Genomic DNA, 14,875 nt, shown 5'->3' on the forward strand with positions numbered 1-14,875 from the left:
AAAACTAAACATCGGGTTTATCTTGGACAATAATATCCATGGTAAAATATTCTAGAAACATCTATTATAAAAATTCATGGTAAAATATTTTAAAAATTAGAAATAACTATATGCTATCATTTTAAAACATAAACAAGTTTCTAAATTTACATTTAAGACAATTTTAATAAAACATTTAAAATTAAATTGACTAAGATTGTAAATATATATAAAAAAATAGAAAATTACTCTAAAAAATTATATTAAAATATTTTAAAAATTAGAAACAATTATATCCTATCATTTTATAATATTTTAAATAAATTTAAATTTTTATAATAAATATTTTAAAATAATATATATTAATATTATAAATTAAAATAATTTTTTAGAGTTTATTAGTTAATTAGAATGTCATATATACTATTTTATAAAAATATAACAAGTCAATTTATAATTCCTCTTTTATTTTATTTTCTTTTCTTGTATATGTCTTATTGAAAAGAAAAACAGAAAAACAAAAAAAAAAAAAGAAAATTGTCCGATTTTCATTTAATATGAGGGAAACTTGAGTTTCATTTTGTCAAAGTCCCTTAAGCCTAACTCACTAGAGTAATTAGCCGATAGGCTCTAAGTGGGAGCTTTTGCTCCCGGAAAGGTCATATATTCGTCGGAATAGTTTCATCATTTGTGCCAAGCAACTCGAACCAGAGGGGCCTTTCTGACAGAGAAATACATTGCCACGTTTGGTGTCGGTGTGGCTCACTTAAGGGCAAAAATATCAGACCTACAGGGCAATAATCTCGGAGCTTGCCGCTTAGAGAAGGGAATGTAAGGATTGATCAAGAACCAATACTCCCAACATGCGGGGTGGGAGATATCATATAAGGAGGGAATAGCTTCCCATCTTAGGCCAATTTACAACACAGCTTACTTACTACCTTTCATCCATGCTATGGTTAGGAATCGAGCGAGGTACCAGACAGAGGCAGGTTTTCCACACTACATTTGGCGAATGTGGGCACTTCTGGAGGAGATTTTGAGGTGGGTTTCTTTCAAACCCTACTTTTGTGCTGCGTTTGACTTTCTCTGTTTTGTCATTTTTTTTCGTTGTTTCTTCCAAATGACTGAGTAAATTAAGGTGAAACAAACAGATGAAAGGCCTCTCTTGCAACCCTAAAATCCTCTGAAGCCAAACCCGTAGGTATCCTACTGTTGGGATTGATAACATATGTTCCAGTCAACACAATTGTAGACAATAAATATGTATTACTTTCTTTGCAATTAGTGAAAGACAACAGGGACTGAAAGAAAAGCTTATGAACTATAATGCAGCTGAGCCAGTCACCCCTGTCAAAGAATTAATAAGCTCTCTTACACCCTCTCCTTTCTGACATTTATGCCACTGCTGGACCGATTTTTAGGCCAATGAAGAAGTCTAACTTGCCTGTAACTGATGGCGCACCTCCACCGTATAGATAGTTAATAAATTTTTGTTTGGGAAAACTAGGCAGCAGCAAGAAATTAATTTCTTCCTTGGGCAATATAGTCAAATAGATTAATGTAACAGAATACTATAACTTTTATTATTTGCTACTGACCTTTACAAATCATAAAGATATGTAAAACACAAGCATTTAAAGAAGGAAATAAAAATGTTAACCAATGTGGTTTTGGATTACAGGCTGGTCACCTATTTTGCCAGTATCACAAACTATTCTTTTTGTAGTAGACAGTTTTCAGGCCAGGCTTGTAAACCATGTAAATCTGATAAGACTTCTGAAACAAGTTTAGTATTGAATCCAGAAGCATATATTCTTACAGAAGATAATCTACTGTATTTCAAATATTGTGCTTTATGTAATGGCTACCTATATTAGAGCAACATGATAAGGAGGATGTTCACCTGAATGTAACATTGTCAAGTGGTTATGTAAATAAATTCGGAATAAGCCTATCTGAAAATACCTATGCATTTCAACCACCAGTTAAAAAAGAATAGAACAATTTATGAATCTACATGCCTAGAAAAATCTGTACAAGATATAGAATAAGACAATTTATGAATCTACATGCCTAGAGAAATCTGTATAATATATTTAAGTCTGAAGCAACTATATCATCATATCAATCATTACATCAAACTTTCTTTCAGCTTGATCGCCTGGGTTGTTGTTTGCATTCATTCTCCTCCAATTTTTGGCCATATTGTTATGCTTTGCAATGGGTTCTGTAAGAGATGTAATTGAATCTCTACACTCTATAGATCGGTTTGGGGTGATTCATAGGTTCTGGCATGGGCAAGGATGTTGGGTGATGAAACAATGATATTAAAACTAACCGTCATCTTAGCTTATATGCCCTCCTAAACCTATGAATCAACCTCCGAATCTAGCTTCATTAGCATGTTGGTAGGCTTCAAATTTTCTTTTAAGGGACTATGTAAAAATATTTCACTTTGGTGATTAGTGAAACTTTTTCTCAACTTGGCTAGTTGAAGCCCAATAATCAATTATTGTTGCATAACCTAATGAAACTAATTTTGTTTTTCCTTGATATATTGTTGATTGTAATTGTAAGTTTCCACAACAATACGTTGGTTCCCATACATAAGACTAACAACAAATACATAAAATCAGAATGCTTGCACGTCAAAACTACTGTTAAATAGCAATTCATAGAGATGATAACCTTCAAAACTTCAATAGTAGTTGTGATAGTGACATGGCCACTTCTCGTGTCTGCAAAAATAAAACGAAGCAAAGTAAGCAAATAAAAAATCCCAAAAGTGATAGAGCATATAATAGCTACATATTTAGAGTATTTGCAAATTAAACAAGAGAAAATTAGAGAAAAATCATCACCATAGATGTTGTAGAGGAAATAAGATTGACCATTTGACCAAGTTCTAATACTTCCTCTCTCTTATATATGCTTGATGGGAAGGTAGTTTATTTTTTAATAGAGGACATAGGTTTAAGAGATAGGGTTTAACAATGAGTAGATATTAAAATTCAATACCTGAATTTGCAGAAGGTTTACAAATGAATATACGAATGACTGTCTAAGGAAAATGCATATGGTGATTGCGATCTATCTAATTTTTTTTAGCATATGCTCTATCAAGAAATGCATTTGAAGTACCCAACAAAAAAATTGTATGCCTCCTTTTTTGAAGATGAATATGTCTATTAAAAAAAGCACATTTAAAATTCTTATTTATTTTATTTTTTGTGTTTTGTTACTCTTTTTCCTGGAGATCATTATTTTTGCATGGAATTATCTAGAGATCCCTTAGAAACATAGTGAAGCCCTCCTCCAATCATCCTACAAGTTTTAGGAAATTTTTTCTTCAATTAAGTTCGCAGGTTTTTGATAGTCTTGAATTTCTCCTATTGGAGACGGTAGACATTACATGTAGAATCAAGATCAGATTTAGTGTTTTCTAGTCCCTACTTCTAGTTATTAGACCACTTTTTAGTAAAGTTAGTATTGAACTGAACAAATTTGAAGCAAAATTAGGGTAGCAAACAGGTGCAGACCAAATCAAACCACAGCTGCAATGGGTTCAAGATTAGTCTTGATTTGACCACTCCTGAAATCTACAGCCCTGCAGTCTAAATCATTATAAGAGATTGTATTGACACCACTAACTCCTGATTAAAATTCAAAAGCTTTAGGAGATTGTTGTGTGGCATCACATTTGGATCTTTCTCCCCTGTTCTGCGAAGAAATTAATCCAAAGGAGTTTGCTATATTGCACAAGACTCAATTGAGTATGCCACGTAGTCTCTCAGTATTTTAACTTAAATTAAAAATTATTATTATTACCATCTCTCTTCTTAATTAATTAATTTGTAAATTGTATAAGATTTTAAAAGATCCTTGCCATTGCCCCTTCTGAATGACTGAATTTCACATGTTGAATTAGTAAATTAATTTTAATATTATAAAATTGTAATGTGAATGGAAACTTTTTAAACTTTGAAAATACCTAAGCTCTTGACAGCTTTAATTGTATATTGAAAAACCATCACTAGACGAAAATAATTCCATAAGCATTTGGAAATTTGGCCATTCTCCCTTTTTTCATTTGAATAAATGCACTACAACTGTAATTAGTCATTTGTTGGCATTCTTGACTTGTTTTGTCAAGAATTCTCTCTCTATTTTGTGCTCTTCTCTCTCAATGGAAACTATCATATAGAATGTTAATTAATGAAGTGAAAATTTTATACTAAAATTATAAAGACTAATTATATAAATTACTATAGGCCTAAATTTAAAATTTAAAAATTATAAAAATGTAATAATGTTGCTATAAAATCAACTTGATGCATTTTCATATTGGTTTCTTTCCTTATTGTTTGGGTAGATGGTATCTTTTGTATCTACCATACAGTCAGTCTCGACTGGCAAATCTCTTCAAGTGACAAAGAAGACGACTCAATATGTAAACAACAAGAAATTGAGGTTGTTGTAATCACCACTGGTTCCATTAAAAGATCTCAAGATTTAAAATTATAAAGAAATTTTTGGAATATATTATAGGTGTGAGTGCCTTTGCAAGAAGTACTTGAGAAACTTAAAAGCTCCAGATCAGTGACTAACAAGCATCACCAATTGTAATTTGTGTATCATTTTGCTATAAAATTAGTTTGACACATTTTCATATTGGTTTCTTTTTTTTTTGGTTGGGCAGATGGTATCTTTTGTATCTATCATACAGACAGCCTTGACTGGCAAATCGCTTCAAATGACAAAGAAAATGGCTCAACATGTAAACAAGCCAAGAGAGCTCCATCATATACTTGTAGAAAAAAATCTATTTCAAATGAGAATATTGTCTTGAGCCTAGAAATCACCAATTGTAATTTGTGAATCATTTTGCTCTAAAATTAGTTTGACACATTTTCATATTAATTTCTTTTCTTATTGTTTGAGCAGATGGTATCTTTTCTATCTGACATACAGTCAGCCTTGAATGGCAAATCTCTTCAAGTGACAAATAGTGAATCTCTTCAAGTGATGAATTTTAGATTCCTGAGCACTTTAGAATATAATGATTTGCTAGCATATTAGAATCAACCAAGAGAGCTTCATCATATACTTATACAAAAACCCAATTTTCAAATGTCTAAAGATTTGTGTTGAGAAGATTTGAGAAAATTGTAATTTGTGAATCATTTTGCTATAAAATCAGTTTGACACATTTTCATATTGGTTTTTCTTATTGTCTAGGCAGATTTTTGGAATGTCTTAACTAGTGCAGAAATTTTCATTGATTTCAAATTGGTATTCTCTGTGTATATTGGGGAAACATTATTTACACAATAAGCATGTAGGATCCTTATCTCATTCTGCAACTCTTCAATCACATTTGCTGCATCTGAGTGCTAAAAAGGAGACAAAGCAGTGTACACCCTCTACTGTGATGGCTTGCAATTCTTGTCCTGCCTCCATTTTGTGTTGAACTGTCTTTACCAGAGAATTAGTCTGGCAAAAAAATTGAAAAATCCATAGTCGAACAGTAGCATTTTGGAGATATTGTGCAATATTGGAGATAAAATCCCCTTGAATTGTAGCTTTGGAGTGATGACTTTACATTACAGCTTGGTCTTGCAAAACTACTTTAATAAACCCTAGAGCAGCTGCTTCTCAACAAGCAAAAATGCGTTGCCACCTATCTGAGATATATCCCAGAGCCAATTGCACCCATCAAGAAGCTCATACGGCTGGCACTCCATATCAAACCATGAACTTGACTCTAAGGCTAGGATAAAATTGACAATGCCAGAGCCCTGCCACCACCACCTTAACAATGAAAGGAAATCACATCCTTCACCATTCTTTATAATAACATAATATTGCATTGTCTTCTTATACAATGGCATTAATGTGTCGTGGAAAGCCCAATCAACACTCCCAATTGTCTGTATGCCACCTTCATTTCAAATCAGTGATATGCATGCACTATGGCCATCCTTGTACATTAATATGATGCCTCTGAGGCATTATTCTAGAAAACTATGCTTTTACTTATTTATGATGAGTTGCTTAAGAGCTATCGATGCTTCTAGATTATTCCATGTATTGGCCTTATGACTATAAATGACTATTATTAGGGCCTGATTAACACCCTCTTTGCTACTCAATCATCAACTAAATAATGATATCGTTTGCAATGTTTGTACCTCATCATATCAAAATATTGTTTTAAGATTTTAACCTCTTCTACATACTGATTCATTTTCCAGCCTGGGCTCTTTCTTTCCTTTATCACATTGATCACTAGGAATGAATTGCCTTCCAATATCAAGTTAGATAGCTTAAGAGAGGAAGTTGCTACAATAAGTATGGATTGAAAAAACCTGTTCGTTTATTCTTTATTGTGATGACAATTTTTAAGTAATCTTAGCAGTGTGCCCAAACATAAGTATGCAGTAAGAAATTTTTCAAAAGATGCATAAAACATTCTTGAGTAGGGATTTTTCCTAACCTGCAGATAAATTGGCAGGATAATGTAAATAATTTGATCCCTTGCAAATAATGCTTGGCTCATGGCTAATTGTATAACTTCTTAAAAACAGCATGGAAAGGGTTCTAAATATAAGGCAATCATTATGAACGGACATATGAAACTAGATAAACATTAGGTGGATTGTAGCATGAAACTTGAATTTTTAGTAGGTAAAAGGGTTTATGAAGCAATTCTATACCAAGGGATTTGGTTAGGGCTTGCTTAGGGCTTAGTGGGTGTGTTCTTTAATTCTAAAGATTGGCGAGTGAAATGGTTCTATGCTTTATGGTTTTCGTGAGATTGAGACTAAAAGAATGCCATAAATTTAAATTTAAATTTTTTTTGACTACATGAATCAAGAGACTATTGAGCAAAGAAGAATAATTGCAAATAAGGTGAATTGTAGGTTGATAATAATTCACAGAAATTTTGTTGAAAATATGGTGAACTATATATTTCAAATTCTTTTTCAATTAGGATGTCTATATCATTCTTCCTTTTGATGTGAGTAAAAGAATAAAAAGCCGTAAAAATGCTAGTGCAAAGAAACAATATATATTGATGTGTATTTAATTGCATTTGTTTATAAAACAACCTTACATGATCAGGGAACAAGCTATGCTTTGATATAAAATAATAAAAACAGAGATAATGTGTGGTGCCAATGAATAGATTATCAAGCATATGTCCGTAGAGAATAGGAGGATTAAAAGACCTGTCAAACAAATAGAAGGCTGAAAGCCATAAATTTAGTTTAACTATTTAACTTGATTGAATCTGGTTGATTTGGTGAGAATTTATATTCTGTTGTTATTATAATATGCCTTTCAGAAGTAATTCGGCAACTTAGAATTTTACATTTTCATTTCATTGCAGAACAAAAGAAAAGTTTCATCAGTGTCAGATCAGATGCATCAGTTTCTCATTTTTCTAATTCGGTGAATCGCGCTTCCAAGTTAGTCACTAATGCTGTTGTGGTTAGCTTTCTGAACCTTATTCCTTCACTTTGTTTATATTTTTTAGCAGTATGGTTTGTAAATTCTCTCCTGAGAGGGAAGAACGGTATTCAAATAAATTTTTTCTCATATGAAAAATAATTCAAAGGTGTAGTTCAAAACTGATTATTGCCACATTAGACATGCGATAATATCTTAGTCATGGTGATAATATCATCACACCATTAGGTGGCTAAATTTTTGGTGTTTTTCAATGTCAGACATTTATTTTATAATGTTGGTTGCAGCTTCTGTTTTAAAGTTCAAATTTAATACTATTGAGTTCAATTGTGAATGGGATAGTAAAAATTTCTCTCTAGTGACAAGTTATTATGGGGTTCAAGCTTTTGTACTCCTTAGATCTTGTCATCATGGTTTATTTTTTGTCATCTGTATATTATGGGCAATCAATGTGGTGCTAGATCTGATAGCAAAATTCTTGGTGGCATCAGGATTTCTTTGTAAGTTGAGGAATCTTTTAATAGTTTTTGAGGGTCAAGTTTTGTCGCTAGAATTTGACAGCAAAATATCCTACAAGTCTTAAGTGTCATTGCCCTAGCCTTTGTAAACAACATGTCTTATTTACTTTTGTGATGATGTATTCTCACCATCCATATCATCCATGTGAGGGTTGATGTTATGCACAACTCTAATAATTTCACCAAGCTCAGGGAAAATAACATTTAGTGTATTTTTAATCTTGCAGAATTTAGGTTGATTTTGAAAATTGTTGCAGTTGACACCAAAAGATGTACGTGTTAATTTCTAAGATTACAAGGTTCGTTTTTTCAGGTAAAAAGTGAATCTGCTACGAGTCATGTGTCATCAAAGAGTGGGTAAGCTATAATTCTCTCCTTTTCTAAACCTTAAAATGTCTTATAATATCTCATCATTTGGTAAGCTTATGTAAAAATGACAAGCTTGTGTTTGATTTCCATACCGTTTTCACCGGCACCCCTATATAAAAAGAGTCAAAAAATCAATGTCATTTTAATGATGGGTTCCATGTGCTTATCTGATACATTTAGGTCCAATAGTTTTTTATTTATAGGCGTGCAACATATATACAGCTAGAATGCTGAATTTGGCAACATGCCTTTATCTTCAATAAGATTTTTTGAAGTGGTTTATTGTAATCCAGTCTTTATACAAAACATACATTTTACAGTCAACATGTTGGATTTATTTTTATTTTTTGAAAGAAGGGGATAAAATTTATTCAATCCAAATCGAGATACAAGGCAGAAGCCAAAGGCTCAGCAAAAAGGAGAACAACCAACAAACCAAACAACAACACTACATAGTCCTGTCTTCCATTAAAGCTCTCTCCAAAATCCCTCGATAATCAGAAGGTAACTCACCCCTACCACTAATATCCCAACCATCCCCTTGCTCCGAGGCCCACTTCGCCAAGCAGTCAGCCACGGTATTCCATTCTCTAGGGATGTGACAGAAAGAGACAGATTCCAAGGAGCTACATACACTTAAAATCTGTCTGACCATCAAAGCTAAATGCCAACTAACACCATCCAACCTCTGGTTGTTCAACATATCCACAACAATCTGAGAGTCAGACTCACAGATAATTCTCCTCCAGCCAAGAGAGCAACCCTGCTCAACAGCAGTCTTAATAGCCAGGGCCTCCATCAGGTTATTAGAGTAAAGCCCTTTGTAGACAGAGAAGCAAAAAACAACATCACCATCTTTACTTCTACCAATACCCCCAATACCAGCATGCCCAGGATTCCCCCGAGAAGATCCATCCGTATTAATCTTCAGGACCCCATCAGGAGGAGGAGCCCATCTCCCATCACGACAGACCCGTCTCTTGACACGACGGGGTATAATATTAGCAGAGCAACCCCTACTATTAACACCCAAGCTCAAATCTTGCACGACCGTAACATCCCCAGGATCAATACTTACAGACATATCACATTTAGCATGAATAGTCTCCTGAAGCCTACTGATAATCTTTGTCCACAGTTGACCACTATCCAATCTGGAATCACAAAAAACTCTACGGTTCCTTTCCAGCCAAAGGTTCCAAAGAATGAAACTAGGCCCAATGAACCAGGCCACCTGAAGAAAAGGAGTCTTCGCAGGAGGCCTGCCCAGACTCTCCCAAAACTCAATAAGAGAGGAAGCATGAATGCAACCATGATGCCAAGCCTCCCACCATCTGTGCCAAATCTCACGAGAGTAGGGGCAGTGGAAGAACAAGTGGGAAGAACATTCTTCACTGCTCAAACAAAGAACACAAATGGAAGGTCCCTGAAACCCCCTTTTGCGAAGGTTCTCCCAAGTGAGACATTTCCTCTGGGCAACCAACCATAAAAAGAAATTACACTTGGGCCAAGAAAAGTTGTTCCAGACCTTTCTCCACCAAGGCACCTCAGCAGGACCATGTAAATTCCTATCAAGCACAGCATAGCCTTGAGCAACAGTATAATTACCTTTTGGGCTAGGACTCCAAGCCAATTTGTCCCTCTCCTTCAGAGAGCTGCAAAGCCTGCCCTCCAAGACCTTACACAAAGCTGCCCGATCCTCCTCAGAACCGCCCACCGGCCACTCTTGCGGATCCTTCCAGCAAGACACCTCCAGATGACCCATACGCTTACCAGTTTTAAAATGCTCCACCTTAATCCACCCAGCATCAGAGAACATCTGGCAAAGAGGCAGAAGCTGTGGGAAACTAGATAGGATGGGAGGGTGACCATCCCAAGAGTCCAACCAAAAGAGAGCATCAGATCCATTGTTACAGATCCAGAAGAGACCATTCCTAACAAGCTGAGCTCCCTTCTTAAGAATATCCCATATGCAAGAACCTTTGCCCAGCAGAGCAATCCGCGGCACTTCCTGGCTCTCAACCCCAGGAACATACTTGAAAGAAAGAATCTTGGCCCACTCCTGATCCTGGTTGTTGCACCATCTCCAGTACAGCTTAGCCGCCAAAGCCGAAACCATAAGAGCCATAGACCTAAGGCCAAGGCCCCCAGCATGCTTCGGCCTACAGACAGACTCCCACTTGACTAAACTCCACTTCGAAGAAAGAAGGTTTCCCGACCAAAGGAATTGCCGGGAAAGAGCATCAAACTCCCTCATAAAGGAGGCAGGAGGATTCTGCACACAACACCTATAAATAGGGAGAGCCTGCACCACAGTTTTAAGGAGAAGCACTCTACCAGCAGAAGAGAACCATCTGTAAGTCCAATGACTAACCTTACTCCGGAACTTATCCAAAATCCCCTGCCAAAAATCTCTCCGTTGGGGTCCCAAAGCCAAAGGAATCCCTAGGTACATCAGGGGAAGCGATCCAGTTTGGAATCTAAGGATCCTGGCAATCCTGTTCTGAATGAGATGAGGAGTATTAAAGAAATAAATGGAAGATTTATCATCATTAATACTCTGACCAGCAGCTTTCAAGTAGATGTCTAAAGTTCTCCTGAAATTTACTGCCTCACTAACTCTAGCCAAGCCCATCAAAGCAGTATCATCCACAAATTGAAGGTGAGAACAGGGAGGGAGATCATTGTTCCAGCTCCAGCCATGAATACGACCCTGCCGCACCTGAGATTTAATAAATCTACCAAGACCTTCCGCCATGATAATGAAAAGATAAGGGGAAAGAGGGTCCCCTTGCCGGAGTCCCCGAGAAGCACTAAACCAATCTGAAGATTCCCCATTAATGAGAATGGAGAAGGAGGACGAGGTAACACAACTGAGAACCCAACTCACCCATTCCTCTTTAAAGCCAAAGGCCAAGAGGATATTCTGAAGGAACTCCCAGCTCACCCGATCATAAGCTTTAGCCATGTCAAGCTTAATGAACATCGCCCTCTCCTTAGAGGAAACCATAGAGTGAATAACCTCCGAAGCAATCACGACACCATCCAAGATTTGTCTCCCTTCCACATAGCCTCCCTGCTCAGTAGAAATCAAAGCACCAAGGAGAGGTTTGAGTCTCTCAGCAATCAATTTGGTGATGATCTTGTAGACAACATTGCATAAAGCAATAGGCCTGAATTGATCCATCCGATTAGCCCCCTCCTTCTTAGGTATGAGAGCTAGAAAAGTAGAATTCAGAGACTTAAGCATTTGTTTGTTCCTAAGGGATTCCTGAACCACCTCAAGGAGATCAAACTTTATTATTTCCCAAAATTCCTGGAAGAACTCAATCGGAAACCCATCTGGGCCAGGAGCTTTGCCTTTTTTCATACTAAACACAACCTTCTCCAATTCAAGAAGCAGTATTGGACCCAAAAGAGCCCCATTCATCTCATCTGAGACCAAGCAAGGAATAGAATCCAAGATAGCCCTCTCCTCGGATCTAGCAGCAATATCCTCCCTAGTAAAAAGATTAGAAAAATAGTTGACAGCTTCCCTCGAAATTTCACCACAGGACGAGAGTTGGGTCCCATCACTCGAGAGAAGCATGGAAAAGGAGCTACCCTGCCTACGGGCCTTGACCGAATTATGGAAGAAAGATGTGTTCCTGTCCCCCTCCTGAAGCCAATCAATACGAGATTTTTGCTTCCAGAAAATCTTCCCCCGAAGCTCCCACTCTTCTAAGCCCTTAAGTGCCAAGGACTCAGCATTCAAAAGGTCAGAGGACAGCCCATGGTCTCGAATCTGACGAGTAACACTATCCAGCTTAGATTGAGCAGCAAGTTTCTGAGCATGCAGATTCCCAAAACATTGTTTATTCCACCTCTTAAGCCTATACTTCACATATTGGAGCCGTTTGCTAAAAGTGTACATGGCCCTCCCATGGGCAGGAAGCCCTTCGTACCACCAATCCAGCACCAGATCCCGAAGAGAGTGATCCCGTAACCACATCAATTGAAATTTGAAGGACGGATTCTTGGTGACCCCATAAGAGGAGACACAAAGTTTGATAGGCCAGTGATCAGATCCCCTCCAATCCAGGATATCAGAACTAGTAGTCCACCTGCTACTCATCCAATAATAGGAAACCAGAAATCTATCAAGCCGTTCTGAGATAGCTTCATCACCACACCGCCTATTATTCCAAGTAAAAACTCCATTGATTGGCTTCACATCAACAAGGTTAAGGAGACCAATATTATCTCTGAGCAAAAGAGAGGAAGGATCAAGCCTGGCTAACCCTCCTCGTTTTTCATCCATACTAATAACAGCATTAAAGTCACCAGCCAAAATCCATGGGAGAAACGGTTCCAAAGAACGAACAAAATTGATATGATCCCAAAGGTGTGTCTTACTTGGAAGATCAGTAGGAGCGTAAATATTGGAGAAAAGACATCTTTCACCAGTTTCGAAAATGGAAGCAACCATAGAGATAGAAGACCGACTAGAGACCCACCATAAGGGGGAGACTTTCCTCGGGTTCCAAAAGCAAGCCACCCCCCCAGAACTGCCCAACGCCCCCACCCCCTGCCAGTAGCCTTGGGGCCAGATACGCAGAGCACAATTATTCAAACCATCCACTGTAAGCTTGGTTTCCTGAATGAATACCACATCCGGAGCCTGAGACTCGATTAATCTGCGAACAGCCTTTTGTCTGGGGATGCTGTTCAACCCCCTTACATTCCAAGATAAAACTATCATTTAGGGGGGTGGGAGAAGTGGGAATCAATGGGTTTCACAGATCCAGACTCAACCAAAGTATCCCCCATAATCTTGACCTTCTCTTGATCAGTCTTCCTTCCACTCCTTGACTGTTTATCTATAGGCCCCTTTTTAAAATGTTTTTGATGCAAGCCTAAGGCAGGAGGAGCCTTAGCACCCTTCACAGGATCCGCGGATGCCTTCAAAGCTTCCGGACAAGGAGTCAAGCTAGCATTACCCACCGTAATCTGTGACTCCTGGAGGCCACCAATATTCTGAACATGAGAGACCAAGTCCAAAGCCGGTTGACAAACCTGTTGAACCCCTGACGATAGAATCGGCTCCTCCTTCCTTGCAACCACCTCTTGATTCTCTACTTGACCCTTAACCCCAGAAGAAAGCTCAATTGGAATACCATCTTCTTGGACTACGCTATCCAGAACCTCAAACCTGTTAAATGTGTCATCATTCTGTCTATCCATCCAAGGTCTCTTCTTGCCTTTGCCTTTATTACGAGATTTAACTGGGGTAAATCCCTCCTTATCAACAGGCCCATCAGACACCGGGGCTTTCCCCTTGTTCAACCTAGGAGGTTCAGAGGCAGGCAAGGGGGAAGAATTCAATCTGGGGCATCTGCGATGAAGATGACCATATTCATGGCAAATTCTGCATCTGAATGGGAGGGTTTCGTAATCTAGCTGCTGAATCCAGGAGGAAGAACCCATGCAAATTTCCATAGAGTCTGGTAATGGATTATTCAAATCAACTTCAACACAAATGCGAGCAAAGGAGATTACCTTACGATCTTGAGTCTGTGAAGCCGATCCAACAGGTTTCCCAAGAAGTAAAGAGATTGAGTGGAGGATATCTTCCCTCCAAAATTCCAACGGAAGCCTCGGCAAACGAACCCACACAGGTACCCGCGACGGGATCTCTTCCGCAGAGTTGAAGCCCATATGCCAAGGCTTGATAAAGAGCCCAACTTGGTTAAAGAAATAAGGGCCACCCTCAAAAGCCCTATTCCTGTCTGCTATGCTTGAAAAAATAACCGGGAAGTAGTTATTAGCCGCTAAAAGAATCTCCATATCTCCTTCAGGGTTCCAAACCCGACGTGCCCAGGATTCCAACACAGGAAGAGAGAGACGAAGGCCCAAAAATTTGCATATAAGAGCGTGCTTGCCCCAGTAATCAACATCTTCTAAAACCTGCTCAGGTTGAATAACCAAAACTAGTCTATCTTCCGATCTCTCCAAACATCCATTAACTTTTTTAATTCGAAAAGACCCTTTTGACGAGGAGGTACCCTCCCCAGAAGGGGGAAGCTCAGTCCGATCCTTGTTACTGACATGCATCAAAGAGGATGGATCTACCATCTCCAAATCTAGGGAAGAAGCAAGGCCTTGATTCTCCATGGAAAAAAGAGCCCAAGAACCAAACAAAGTAAGGAAAGAGGCAAGGCAGTCGTCCCAAATGCCCAAACGACCACGAGCCCCTCGTCCAAGAGATTCTCGCACCAGACGGCGGCCAAAAAACGCCCAGCCGCAGAAAAAAGGAGATCAAACCCCTGTCCAACCCCCTCCAGACCCCTGCGAACACAGAAAAACTCCCCCCGCGAGTAGAAAACAGTCACCAGCGCGCGCAGAATGCAGGAATAACAAGCTAGGGCACGCGGGCCCTAGCTCGCACCAGTGCTACGGGAAACGCCATCACAAACAACATCCATGTTGGATTTATTATGATAATAGATAGTTTCTATTTATTGTGAATGGTTATCTACTGTAATATTCTATAA

General features: G+C 38.1%; 1 long non-coding RNA gene across 1 annotated transcript; it reads left to right on the forward strand.

Moving 5' to 3' along the window:
• Positions 1–543: 543 nt before the first annotated feature.
• Positions 544–7,478, forward strand: LOC131050982 (uncharacterized). The gene is made up of 2 exons (XR_009107061.1): positions 544–1,023; positions 7,376–7,478. It is a non-coding gene; the product is annotated as an uncharacterized LOC131050982 (long non-coding RNA).
• Positions 7,479–14,875: the final 7,397 nt, after the last annotated feature.

This window comes from Cryptomeria japonica, chromosome 6 (genome assembly GCF_030272615.1).
Source record: "Cryptomeria japonica chromosome 6, Sugi_1.0, whole genome shotgun sequence".
NCBI lineage: Eukaryota > Viridiplantae > Streptophyta > Pinopsida > Cupressales > Cupressaceae > Cryptomeria > Cryptomeria japonica.